At 40.3% G+C, this 14,309-nt stretch overlaps 1 long non-coding RNA gene across 1 annotated transcript; it reads right to left on the reverse strand.

Annotated features, from left to right (window-relative positions):
• Nucleotides 1-7,320: 7,320 nt before the first annotated feature.
• On the reverse strand, nucleotides 7,321-12,901 carry LOC141394528 (uncharacterized). The gene is made up of 2 exons (XR_012410449.1): nucleotides 9,812-12,901; nucleotides 7,321-9,733 (listed from the first exon to the last, which is right to left on the reverse strand). It is a non-coding gene; the product is annotated as an uncharacterized lncRNA (long non-coding RNA).
• Nucleotides 12,902-14,309: the final 1,408 nt, after the last annotated feature.

The following is a 14,309-nucleotide window of genomic DNA, read 5'->3' on the forward strand; positions in this document are numbered from 1 at the left end:
TGCTAGGACGATACCATCCGGTCCCGAAGACTTGTAGGGCTGAAAAGTGCTAATCGCCCATGAGATTCTGTTATAGCTTACTAACCTGTCAACAAGTGCCAACTCCTCTGAGGTGTGGGTCCTCCTCGTGTCCACACCGGGTTTACTCGAGCAGGCATCCTCGCTTCCAATGGGCTTAGGATCCTTTGAGATCACCTTACGGAATCTAGCTGCTGCATTAACCCCCTCTATAGACTCACTAAAGCTAATCCACGAATTTCTCTTAGCCTTCCTGATTTCTCTTTTATACCTATTGAAGCTCTCTCTATAGAGATCCCAATCGGCATCAACTTTAGTGTTATTAGCTTTATTATAAGCTTTCCGGCTATTCTTCCTAAGTTTGGCTAACTCTTCGTTCCACCAAACTGGTTGAGTTCTCCTACCAGGATAAGATAATGGGCAAGACTTCTCATAGCAACCGTTGAGGACACGTGTAAGATCTACAACTTGGCCATCTAATTCCTCCGTTGTGCGTGGTTCAGAGAACTCGCCCAACCACGAGGAAACAAGGGAGTTGTAGTATTCCCAGTTTGTCCTCCTTGGGTTGCGATGAGGCGGTTGCCGTTTACACTCATAGCAGACTCGAAAGTGTATCGCCCTGTGGTCCGAAAAGGAGCACTCTTCCGATACTCTCCAGTCTACTATGGATGTATCTTCCATATTTGTAAGGGTTAAGTCAATGACTTCCTCCCTTACCCTATTATGGAAGGTGGCAGTATTACCCCTATTACATACTCGCAGATTATTAGTTAAAATAAAATCGAATATGGACTCACCTCTCGCATTGGTGTCACTGCTTCCCCAGTGGAAGTGATGAGCATTCGCATCACAGCCCATCACTAAACTGCAAATGCCCGTAGTCTCCTCCACCAGTTTGCGCACCAATCCGCTTGGTGCGTCGGGTGCTTCATACGGCATGTAGACCGAGGCTAGTACCAAAGCCCAAACGGTATCTTCGTCTAGCCTCACTACAGTCGTATCGCCATCGCTGTAATTGTAGAGTTGAATAAGATTTAGACTTTTCTTGGCTACAATACAGGTTCTTTCCTTCTCACCATTATTGGCAAAGAATAGTGAGAAGCGCTTATCGTTTAGTCCAGAAACCCTATTTTTATATAAATAGGGTTCCTGGACCAAAGCGATATCTATTTCAGAAACTGTGAGGGAGAGGAGGAGTTCAGCAGCCGCAGCCTTGCAATGATGCAGATTAATCTGCACCACCCGCAGGCCATGCTGCTGAAAAACCTCACTGCGACTTCGGGATCCGGAACCGGAGTCCACCAGAACCGAAGTACAGCACTCCCCCACAGTTTCTGATGTAGTTAGCGCTCTCACTATCTATGGTGAATCTCATCACCATGCCATCTCCTTCTCTGAAGAAGTTCAGCAACCTCCAATCGTCGATGAAGAGACCTCTATTCTGCTTTCTGATCATCTTCATGACCTCCTCCACGTCAGAGTCTGGAGGGGGGACCCATGTTGTGGCTACGATCCTTCGAGGTATCTCTTCCACAGGAACCGCGGCCAGCCTGCAGCCCTCCCAGAGCTCACCAGCGCCCTCGATCGTCTGGATGAGAAAGTCCTTCGATTCCTCATCCTGACAATAGAGGACTTTGATGCCCCTATGAGCGACTGCCCGGCCAAAGCCGGTCTTCCTGGCGTCTACCTTGTCGGACGTTATGATCTTCCTAAGAAGACGTTCCACCTCTATCCAATGCGTATCGCTGATCCTCCCATCCAGATCAGCTCTATCGATGATCGCCACCCGAAGATCATCCGGAGCGACCATCACCTCGGAGCCCGCTAACGCCGATGGTCGTTCAACTGTAGGTTGGTCGGCCTTCCCCGGTTGAGCCTTCTCTACCTTCTTTTGACCGGCCACCTTTGCGAAGGACTCCACCTGGTTATTCGACTGATGCTCCACCACCCTCTTAGCAACAGGATGTGGATCTTCGGAGGACCTAACCCTCTTAACGCATTCCTGCGCAGATGTCCTCGAAGATCCACCCTGTTTTGAGGTCGATGGGCCATCCCTCGAACCCGCCACATGTAACTTCGCCGTGTCAGCCCTGTGCCACGCTCCATCTTTCCTTCCTCCAGAAGAATGAGGTCTGACAGTTGCAGACGATTTTGCAATGGTCTGTTGACCAGACCTTTGCACAACTAGTTCGTTCCGAAACTACACAACTCTACTTCCAGCAACCACAGAATATTTTGTGGTTGCCTGATGACTGGCAAAAATGAGCGGCCACACTATGAAGCATCCGATTATTTTTTTTTTTTTTTTTTTGGATTTGTCTGCTGCTGCAGTTGTCAAGTGGTTGGTTGACTACCCGAAGTAATCATATCCACGACTGGTTATTTGGTAACTTGTCTATTTATACAGACTAAAGTGTGTTGTGACTGGGTTGATAGATCAGATGTTTTAGAGTGTGATTTTTGCGTGATGTATGAATTTGCATAGTTCTTCTAATTCAGTAGTTGATCTGTTGAGGAGTAACTCAGTTAGGTTGTCATATTTGTTGAAGATGGAAAAGTTGTTCCTTTCAGTGTTGTGTTTGCTGCATTGGAAGATTACGTGGTTATCCGTTTCAGTGGTGTTGCACGATTCACAAAGATTTGACGAGGCAACTTTTATTCTATGCAGGTAAGTTTTTCCATAAGTGTGGCCTGTAAGTAGCCTGTTTATTAACTTTATATTTTCAGGTGACAGTGATAATCCTGAGTGCCAGTGGGATTTTGGAAGCTCAGGGAAAAATTTATTGAAAAAAATTCCTTTGGATCTCGATATTTCTTTGTAGCTGGTTTCCCATTCTCTCCAGAGCTCTTGATAGATGGCAGTCAGACCGTCCTTTACTGCTAGATGTGACGGTATTGTGCAGCCAAAGTCTGCGGCAAATTTGGCATAGTAGTCAGCCCGTTCGTTAGCAGTTATGCCTATGTGAGATGGAATCCAAATAAATGTAAGTGAAGTAACTGAAGAATTATTGATTTTGTGAACAATTTCATTAGCTAGATAGTTGTGTGTTGTGTTGTTCTTAAGCAGAAGTAGGGCATTTTTACTGTCCGTTAGAATCACGGCTTTTTCAATGCCATCATCTATAATGATTTCAATTGATTTGTATATTGCATGCAGTTCACCCATGAGTGATGATAGTTTGGAGTTGATTTTAAATAAAAAGTTGTTATTGCTTGAGATATTGCATACAGCACACCCCGTGCTTCTTGAGGAGACAGAGGCATCTGTGGCCCAAATGGAAGTTCCATCGCATCTGAAATCGTGTAGCTTTTCTTGAACGATGCTTCTAAAGTACTCGTTGGGATACGAGTTTTTTTTACTATCAAAGATATCCAATAGGAATGTTATTTTGTTGGTTGGTACTGCAGCTTGATTGATGACAATGTCATCAAACAGATGTTTAAATTTAATGTATACTTTTCCCAGACTAGTTTTCGATGAGGGATTCGATGTAATTTTCCTGTATATACAATTGTGATTTTGAATTTTATCAGCTCCTTGGAGGCCAGGTATTGTGATCTTTGCTCAGGAGGCAATGTTAGCGATAGCGCATATATGATGTGGACTGGTGTAGACGGAGTCAAACCCAAGCTTCTTCTTAATGTTTAATTTTGGAAACTTGTGATTTTGCGGTTGATGTATGTAGGCATGTGAGCCATGGATGATATTGAATACTCTGTTTTGGAGAATACTAGCGACTTTGATAACGAAATTGCGGTTTTTGGATGGATTCCTTGTTTGATTGAATTGATCATTTTGAGTGCATTTAAAGTTGTGCTGCATGATGAAAGAACTTCTTGATAGTGATCTTTAACGGTTAAACTATTTTTGATGTGTCTGCCGAGAAATTTAACTGTATTTACGGCTTGAATTGTGATGCCTTGAATACTAATTTGTGGAATTTTCCTTGCACCTTTTGCAACGTACATTACAGCGGTCTTCTCTGTGTTTGGCTTAAGATTTAGCTGCGATAAGACGCTATGAAATTTGTTGAGTTTCATTTGTAGATTATGGTTGGCAGAGTCAAAGTCTTTGTGTGTAGATATAATGATGAAATCATCAGCAAATTGAAAAGTGTAAGTTCTTTCGTCGTTAATTGCATGTAGACCTAGAGTGTATATGTTGAATAGAGTGGGACTCAAACAGCTTCCTTGAGGTAGCCCATTGTATATTTCCATTTGGTTAGTTCCCATAACCAGAACACACCGACTTAAAAAATTTATGATCCACTGCACTAAATCATTTGGACATCCAAGTTCTTGCATTATTTTGTGTAAAGTGTCTATTCTGACGCAGTCATACGCCTTGGCTACATCCAGGGACAGAAGAATAACTTTTTCTCCCTTTTCTTTGTGGAAGTTTATTGTGTGCAAAATGTCGTTAATACACATCGAAGCCGAGAGGTGTTTTCGGTAGGCATACGTGTTGGAAGGTAGTATATGATTTTCATCTAAGAATATTTGTAGACGATCTTTTATCATAAGGTTGATAATTTTTGCAAAAACAGAAATCAATGCTATTGGTCTGAAATTTGATATTACATCAAGGTTCTTGTTTTTCTTTGGAATGGGAACAATTTTGATTCTGCGCCATTCCTCTTTAATGTTGCAATTCATCCATTCAGCATTTATGGCTTTGAGAAGGTTGGTTTTAGAGAAGTCTGAGAGGTGACTTACCATTTCATAGGTTACCCCATCAATACCGGCAGCAGATGCTTTAGTTTTATGTTTTAAGACCTTAGAGAATTCTCCATATGTAAATTCCTTGGTAACTTGAAAGGGTGACAGGTCGATATTCACTGGTGTGTTGTCTGGAACCTGATCTCTGAGGTGTACTAGAAAATCGTTGTCATTATCAGATGACCATTTACCTTGCGTTGAGCAGGAGAGTGAGTTTTTACACCCGCGAACAATTCTAAAGAGCGATTTTGAACTCGGAGCGTTACTTAGGGTTGAAATGGTATTTTTAAAAGAATGTTTTTTTGCATATTTTACCGCGTTTCTAAAGTTTTTAATAGCATCGCTCAATTTTTTGGCATTTGTTCTATTATTATCGCGATCGAAAGTCTTCTGAGCGGCAAGTTGTAACCTGTAGGTTTTTTCTACAAACGGGTCCCACCAGTCCTTTGGTATTGCATTGTCAGTAATTGTGTAAGTAGAGTTTCTAAGCTCATCTTTAAAGATGGCATTAATGCTCTCAAAAGATGGCCCCAGATAAACACTGTTTAGGTTGGACAATAGCTTTTTCTTCGCCAGAAATTTCCTTGGTTTTATCGAGACAGAGGATACATTTATAATGATCGGGTAGTGATGGCTTCCACCAATCGTAGTTGGATGGACACTCCATGTTACATTGAGAGCTGTATTGCTAAAGGTTAGATCTAGTACTGAGCCTGTAGATTCACTAAGACATTTCTTAAATGTCAGTTGACCGTTGTTCAAACATCGAAAGGGTGAAATATCAAAAACAGTTTTTATGAGTTTGCCACGTTGCGAGTCAAACACGTCTCCGTAGGAAGAGTGACGAGCATTGAAATCTCCACATATTAATACATTTTGTTTTGTTTCAAGAAATGAAAAAAGCTTTTCAAGTTTTATTTTTATGTCTTTACACTTAAGTGAGTGTGGGAGATAAACGGATACTAAGGTAATATTTGACGAAAGGCCCGTAGTTTCACATATTAAAATGTCAAATTGGGTAGAAAACGATATTTTTTTGAATTTTATACTTTTATGTATGACAAAGGCAACACCGCCATAGTTGTCTTGTCGTTTTTTTGAGATAACGTTGTAATTTTGTATGGAGCTTGAGTTTTTGCTTTCATCGATGTTGAATATTTCACTTAAAACACATATATCGATGTTTAGTTTTTTTAAGTAAATTTCTAAAAAACTTTTGTTTTTGTTGAGACTTTGGATATTATATTGTAAAATGTTCATTGATTATTTATTAAAAAGAAAATTAATTATTTTTATTTATGTGATTCTGTTTTGTTTTTGATTAGTATTATGTTGGAGCTTCAGAATGTTCTGGTTCACTAGCTGGTTCGTTGTTGTTTTGACTTGGATTATTGCTGGAACTGACTGATTGCTGGAACTTTTGAAGGATATCAAGGCCTTCCTGTAGTGCGATTCTCTAACTCATTTTTTGAGTTACCGACAAATATCGGTAAAATTAAAACGCAAAATTATGAATGAAAAGTTTAAATAAAAGTTGACAGCACTCTTGTTACCGGTAGAACTTTACGACTGCTTTTTATTGGTCGCTAACTTATAGAAAAACATTGGTAATTACCGAAATTATAAGCATTTTAATTTTACCGACAATTGTCGGTAACTCAAAAAATGAGTTAGAGAATCGCACTACTGAGAATTTAAAGAGGTAAGTAGATTGGACATTTGTTTTGCAAATAATGACATGGCTTTTTCCAGATCTGATACTTTTGAGAAACGAGGGTACTGATAGACAGGTTTTGGAGTAATCTGCATTGGACTTGCTATGGGCAAATTGTTTTTGATCTGCTGTGCTGCCACCTTGCTGTATTTCGTTTTTGTAATTCGCTTATTTATTTCTTCATGTATATTTCTTTTTGTTGTTGTAGAAGTATTCTTGTTATTTTTGTTAATTTGTGGAAATGAATTGCTATATTCATCATCCGCCAGGATTTGGTAATAATTTTGTACACCTGTGTATTTTTCTATAACTTCTTTCTTCGAAAGATTGGATAAAGCCATTATGCTTTTAATATTTCTTTCTTCTTCCCAAACAGGGCATTTGTTGGTTTCAGATGAGGTGTGCCCTCCACTGTTGCAGAGAATGCATCTCGGGATGCCACACCCAGTTTTGCATGATGTTGTTGACAGGCAGTCTACGCATTTTTCCATTTTACACTGTTATGTAACTAGCTTGGAGTGTAAAGGGGGAATGAGGCATACCAAGATGTCGCTGGTATACACTTGCCATTGAAGAAATTCGGCCTAGCTCAGTGGCCACTCCTGACTAGCCATAAACAAAATTGATTCATTATTAATCCACAATCACAAACAGGATGCTTTATTTAAAAAATGATATGATGTTGTTGTTGTTGATTTGGGTACCCAAGGTGTTTGTTGGGTTACCTTGCCCTCCCAATGGATTTCTACACAAATCCCCAATGAGCCTCATCAATGATGATGACTCCCAAAAATTTCCGTAGGCTGACCCTTTCCTTCTACCTTACCTTTACCGGAAGCTTTTTAGCACATCATAATGCTCAAGAATTATTTTCGTATAACATTTCACTTATCCATTTATTCAGAGGATAATAACAAAGCATAAGAGAAAATTTCTTACATATAAGAAACTAGATCAACAATAAATTCTGAGAATATTGATTACTTAAGTACGACGTAAATAGCTGACAATTTGTTTGTTAGGTGTAAATATGCATACACCGGATAACTAAAAATGATTCAAAATGAACGGATGTCCATCCCAGTTTGTTGTGCCATTGTGCACTATTCTTTTAGAAAATCGAAAGGTATTAATAAGTATATCTATAATTTTGAATCCTGATGTCTAATTGAGCTTAACCTAGATTTCAGAATACTAGATCAATTCAGTTAAAAATTCAGGAAAAAGTATTATTAATAGTCTGGGATAGACATTAACAAATTTAAAAAAAAAAAAATCATATGGAATGATAAACTAGTATATAGCTAATAATAAAAGGATTGGGGGTAACAGAGGTGGTTTATATACATTTATCAAATATTGAATTTGTTGGAAAACAATTACCTCGTCTCCAAAATTCTTAAAAAAATGAGATTTTGAAAACAGGTGCTACTGTTTGATCAGTACAATTATGATTAACAAAATTCAGTCAGATGCGTAGAAAATTCGGAATTTGAAATATGTAAAATTAATCACCCATATGGTGATCCCATCTCTGCATTTGAGTGCCACTATGCACATAAAAGATGAATAACTTTTAACCCTTCCCTTCCTAACGAGCTCGTTTGAATGCGGGGTCTGTTATGAAAACACTACTGTTATTAAGCAGATGGGACTAACATCGGATGTTAACAGAAATTTGATAGTTATCCACTGCTTAATACTAGATAACAAAAATTATCTAATATGCCTAGAAATATGCTTCAGTTCTTATCTGAACGGAATGGTGAATAAAATCGAGTTTATCTGAACTATTCACAATGATATTTGCACACAGTGCAGAAATTTAATAATTAAAGGCAATATGACTTATGACGTATTGGATATAATTAATGCGTTAATAAATTCGGTAGTATAAATGGCAAAAAAAAAATTATTATCTCTTATAATTGTCAACAATTTTAAATAAAGCTGAAATAGAATTGATTAGCATGATAACATATTTGGGTTATGAGGCAAAACGAATACTGAGCTACAATTCTATTTAATCTCTACAATCTTTGACTTACTGTCTGAATGCCCTCTCATGGGGTTTGTCTACTTGCAAGGTATTTTGTCTTGTCAGCTGTTGATGACTAATTTCATTTTTTGTGATGATGAGAATGTTCTGATGATAATTCCTTAAATACTGAAGTGACGTAGACAAAGACTGGAATAAAATCAGGTTCCTAGCTGCAAATGGTGATGGTGGATGTCGTCGATAGGCCATGAGGTGGGTTGAGATTGGTAAAAGAGAATTCGGTGCTATTGGCAGGTGATTATGACGATACCAGGCTGAAAAATCCCGGTCTGCTACAATAGAATGATGATGTTGAAAAGTTCAGTACTATTATTGAAGGGATGATTGATAAAATGATGATGGTTGGTGATGATAAGTTTCGGCTATTGAGGGATGATGATTGAGGCTGAAAAGTTGCGGTCTTTTGTCAGGTGATGATGTTGGAGGTCACGGACTATGAGAGTATAATGATGGTAGTTGATGATATTCACTGATTTGGGCAGATGTTTAATAACCTGGACGGCGTTGAAGGCTATTAAATGTGAGGCTATTGTGGTGTAGAGGGCTGCCGAGTACGGACTATTGACAGATGGTATCTGGTGGTTGGGGCTGAAAAGTTTCGGACTTCTCACAGGTTTATCGGCACTGTCGATTCAAAAATTGATATACGCATCCATGGTGATGTCTCTGAACAGATGAGTGCGATGGTATAGGCTGAACCGTTCCGGGCCTGCGGTAGATTTCATCACAGAGGATTTTATATGATTTCGATGGCTTTGATAGGATGGTATCACTCGTTTGGTACAGACGAACTATCAAGGGTTGTTGCGTGGCGAACGTTTTGCTGAGGTCACTTGTGAAGCAGCGCGGTACAGCTGGACACATGGGCAGTTAAGGCACGTTTCCGTACGGATTTTTATCCGATCACGCGTAATGATTTTTTCGCAAAATTATTGTAGATGATTGATATGGGGCTATTTCGTTTGTTTGAGGCGTATTGTGCAATATTGCGGATGGTGGTGTAACCTGGCTATGGACAGCGTTAGGTGGAGGTTATGTGGCGTAAGTTTATGATGACATCATTGTATGGCAGCAGTCGATCTTTGTGGCCATTTTGGATTTACTGGAAACTGTCATGGATAAACGTTGTTGCACTTCTTGGACCTTAACTGCATGTCCATTGACGGGTACCAATGATGATGGTGACACGAGGGAGTACCGTTATCATTCCCTCGTGCTATGGTCTGCAATGGAAATTTCCATAAATTTCTGTTTTTTTTTTCCAATTGCAATTTTCTTGTTTGCAGCAAAGGAAAACTTACCCCGATGTAATTTATGGTTTGTTTTATTTAATCCAAAGAGCAAAACAAGCAATTACTTGCAAAAATAAAATTGCACTCGCACGTGACTCGGCGGTTTGTTAAAACGGGCAGTGCTAGTTGTTATGTCCAGATTACAATTTTTTTTGCAAGTTTCTTTTGTTGTCTATTCGCTGCTACTGCATCCACAAGAAAAGATCGTGTTCCCTTCGGTTGCAACTGAAGTTGGTTGCAGTTCATGTGCCACGTCATTTAGCAACAATGTTGCCACCTTGCAGAAAACGTTTGTCAATTTAAGGGTGAAATAGATGTAATGCGTCGCATGGATTGTAGAGGGCGCAACGAGGGTGACATAACAAACCCGAACATGTTGTCGGAGGCCTGCCGAAGACTACTGATTCGGGAAGTCAACCGTATTAGTCGTGGGGAAGAACCGCGACCCTGATATACATGTTCATCAGTTATGGTATATATAAGTATATATATAAAAATCACAAATAAAAGCCGGGCAGTTACTTTGTTGGCACCATGTGCTGTAAATCTTTCGCGTGATAAACGCCTATTTTCCTTCCCTGAAGGTCTTCAATTTCATACAAGGAGTTTCCTACACATCTGGCAACTCTGCACTTTACAAACTTTTGACATAACTTAGAGTTAAGATGGCGCGAAGCGTCACTCAAAATGAAGTTTCTTCTAAGTATTTCCTGTCCCGGTTTGAAACTGACGTCGCGAGTCCTAGTGTTATACCGAGCCGCAGATTTTTCAAAAGAATCGTGGATTTTCGTTTTAATCTTCTCGCGGACTAAATTCAAAATATCGTGTTTCGGAACTATTTCAACCAAACCGTCTTCTAAAACTCCTAGTTTGTGTGCCAAATCATATGTGCTCGCGTGTGTAACCATGTGGGTGCCGAATAATGCGAAATACGGTGAACAACCAAGTGTCGTGTGAAAAGTGGACCTCAAAGAACATTCTATGGACGATATATTTCGGTCCCAATCGCGTTGATCTTCCGAAACATAAGTCCGGATCGCCGCGATTATGGTCCTATTTACGCGTTCCGATGCATTCGCCTGTGGCGAATACACGGCATTTCTAATCGGTCGACATCCATATTTATTTAAGAATGAAGAAAATTCTGAGGAAGTGAATTGCTTTCCGTTATCGGAATGAACAATCTGTGGCACGCCGTATTTGTGAAATACCTCGGATTCTAAGAATTTGATAACGTTTTTCGAGTTCGCCTTGGCTAGTGGTTTCAACAGAACAAATTTTGTCAAGTGATCTAACACAATAAAGATATACGTGTTTCCTAACCTTGACCTCGGAAAAGGTCCAATGAAATCGATAAAAATCTTTTGGAAAGGCCTATCGGTTACGGTTTCGTTTCCCATCTTGGGTCTTAAAATGTGATTTGGGGCCTTGGTTTGTCTACAAACAATGCAGTGATTAATAAAATTTCGGACTTGTTGAGCCATCTTAGGCCAGTAAAAATATTGCCTCAGTGCCGCGATCGTACGTCCTATACCACAATGACAATTTACAGCAGAAGTGTGTGTTTTTTCGATAAGTGAATCGGTTAAAGAACTCGGAACCCATAGCTTCCAAATAAAATTTTCATGTACCGGAGTACCATCTGACGGGAGTGTCTTTTTGTAAACAAACGAATCGCTAATTTTCAAATCCGGTAAACTGTCCTGATTTTCCTGCACCATGGAGACTAATTGTGTATATTCTTCACCTTTAAACTCGGGTGAATCTAAGTCAACAAGAGGCCTTTCGTCAACAAACATATTGACTTCGTCCAGGTGAACGCGAGAAAGAGTATCGGCTACGACATTTTGTGATCCCTTGCGGTGCTGGATTTCAAAATTAAAGGCTTGGAGTTTTAAACTCCATCTTGCCAACCGACCACTGAGGTCCTTCTGCCCCATCAGCCATTTCAACGCGCTGTGATCCGTCACGACAGTGAATGGCATCATTTCGATAAACGGGCGAAATTTCTTTATCGCACTGATGACTGCCAAACACTCCCGCTCCGTCACACTATAGTTCTGCTCAGCCTTGGAGAGCTGCGCAGAATGAAAGGCGATGGGGCGTTCCAGACCAACAGCGTCCAGTTGGTACAAGACCGCACCTAGGCCAATGTTTGAGGCGTCACACTGGACGTAGAAACGTTTGTCAAAAACCGGATGGTGAAGAACCGGGCTAGTAGTCAATGCTACTTTCAATTTATTAAAAGCTTCTATCGCCTGATCATCAAAGGAGAATGGTTTACCTTTCTTTAAAGTCCTAGTGAGAGGTGCTGTAATTTCGGCATAGTTCTGAATGAACCGCCTGAACCATGAAGCCATTCCTAAAAATCGTCTAACTTCCCGAGCTGTCTTGGGGATTGGTATGTCGGTGATCGAATCTATTTTGGACGGATCCGGCTTAAGTTTTCCTTCACCCACTATATATCCGAGGTACCTTAATTGACGCCTGCAGAATTTTGACTTTTTCAAGTTGATCGTGAGATTGGCCCTAGACAGCATTTCCCCTACTTGACGAAGCAGTACCACATGAGATTCAAAGTCGGGTGAGACTACCAAAAGATCGTCAAGATAAACGAAGACTTTGTTTTTCAGTTCCGGTGAGATCACACTATCCATTAACCGACATAACCGTTGGGCTGCATTGCACAACCCGAACGGCATGACGGTAAATTGATAGTGTGGTCTCCCCGGCACTGTAAACGCGGTCTTCGGACGACTGTCTACCGATAAGGGCACCTGCCAAAAGGCGTCTTTAAGATCAATACTAGAAATAAAATAGGTGTCTTGGAGACGACCCAGTAATGCGTCTATAAACGGCAGAGGATACGCGTCTTTGATGGTGACCTCATTCAACTTGCGTGCATCTAGGCACAACCTATTCTTTTCACCCCTACGGACCAAGGTGACTGGAGAGTTCCACGGTGACGTACTGGGCTCAATAACCCCCAAACTCAGCATGCGATCGAGTTCTTTATAGATGAGAGATTCTATGGCGGGAGACACGGGATAATGACGCTGTTTAATCGGGACCGCATCCCCGGTATCAATCACGTGCTCCTCTAAATGCGTCTTCCCAAGACCATGCTTCTCGAAATCCATAAAACTCTCTTTAGCTTTCTCAAGCTGGACTACCTGATCATCCGATAAAATGTGCATATCAGAATCTTCACCTATAGAACCGATCTCGAGACTGCTTATGAGTTTGGGTGCTACGCTAAACTCTTTCCAAAAATCGACGCCGCAGTACATCAAATTTTCAAGGCCCGGAATCAAGTAAACCTCCATAGATCTGGTTAAACCATTAAAACTAAGCTGAACTTTAACTTTGCCTGCACAAGATACACGCTGTCCGCTCGCAGTACCAACGCTGCACTTAAAAACTGGAATAATTTTCAACTTCAATTTGTCAACAAAGGATAAACAATCTTTGCCTAAGCACGTCACCGTAGCTCCACTATCAAACAAGGCTAATACAGACATACCATTCACTAAGACTTCTCGAAAAGGACGAGGGTCTTTGGATCTAAAATCCGAAAAAGTGGAAGAAGAAACAGAAAGTCTATTAAGGCGTCTCAATTTATAACGTGCGCGAGCTTTAAGGATTCGTCTGGAAACAAAAACATCAGATTTGCAAGAAATTTCGGAGTTGAAAATGCGCTCTCTAGTCTTCAAGTAATTGGCCATGCGGATATGAAAAGGCAAAGTCAAATCAGGTTTGGTTTTGACTAAGTCATTGGAAAGTCTGGGTATTACTCTACATGGATCAGAAAGAAATGGATCTGTAGAAGTGGAAACATCAGTAGAGGCTAGTCAATCCACAGTCTGAGTAGCTATGGATTCTGATTTAGAAGGATTAGAAGGACGACTAACTTGTTTGCATTGGTTGCATTGTGGAGTAGTAACCCCTGGTGATCCACAACGGAAACAAAAGACTGAACGATGAGAACTAGTGCAATTCTTAAAAATGTGGCCATTGCTACCGCAATTCCAACATCTTGAAGTCTCATTTTTGGAAACACCAGGTGCCTTCGGCCGAAGCCTCAGCTCCTCAACATCATGTACAAAATCATCAAAATCAGAATCGTTAATTTCATTTATCATTCGAGAGGGTTGGCCAGTCCTAAATCTCAATGACGATTCCCTTTCAAGAAACTCTTCAGCTTTCCTAACTTCATTTCGGAATTGTTCAACAGAATAAAAGGTGCCACTGAAAGTTAAATGGGCAAGTCGGGGTTTTAATCCCGCTTTGAGAATGTCTATAACTTCAAAATCTTTCAAAGGTTCCCTTAATTGAGTACGCAGATTATTTATAGCATCTATATATTGTGTAGCAGACTCATCTCTCCCCTGCTTCCTGTCCATAATCTGCCTCATCACATCAAGATTTGATTGAAAACGCTGGAATTCCCTAATTATACACAGCTTTAACATCTCCCAGTTCAAATTTGGATATTGACGGATCAGAC

The sequence above is a fragment of the Musca autumnalis genome, unplaced genomic scaffold (genome assembly GCF_047663935.1).
Source record: "Musca autumnalis isolate F117 unplaced genomic scaffold, ASM4766393v1 scaffold_2, whole genome shotgun sequence".
Classification (NCBI taxonomy): domain Eukaryota; kingdom Metazoa; phylum Arthropoda; class Insecta; order Diptera; family Muscidae; genus Musca; species Musca autumnalis.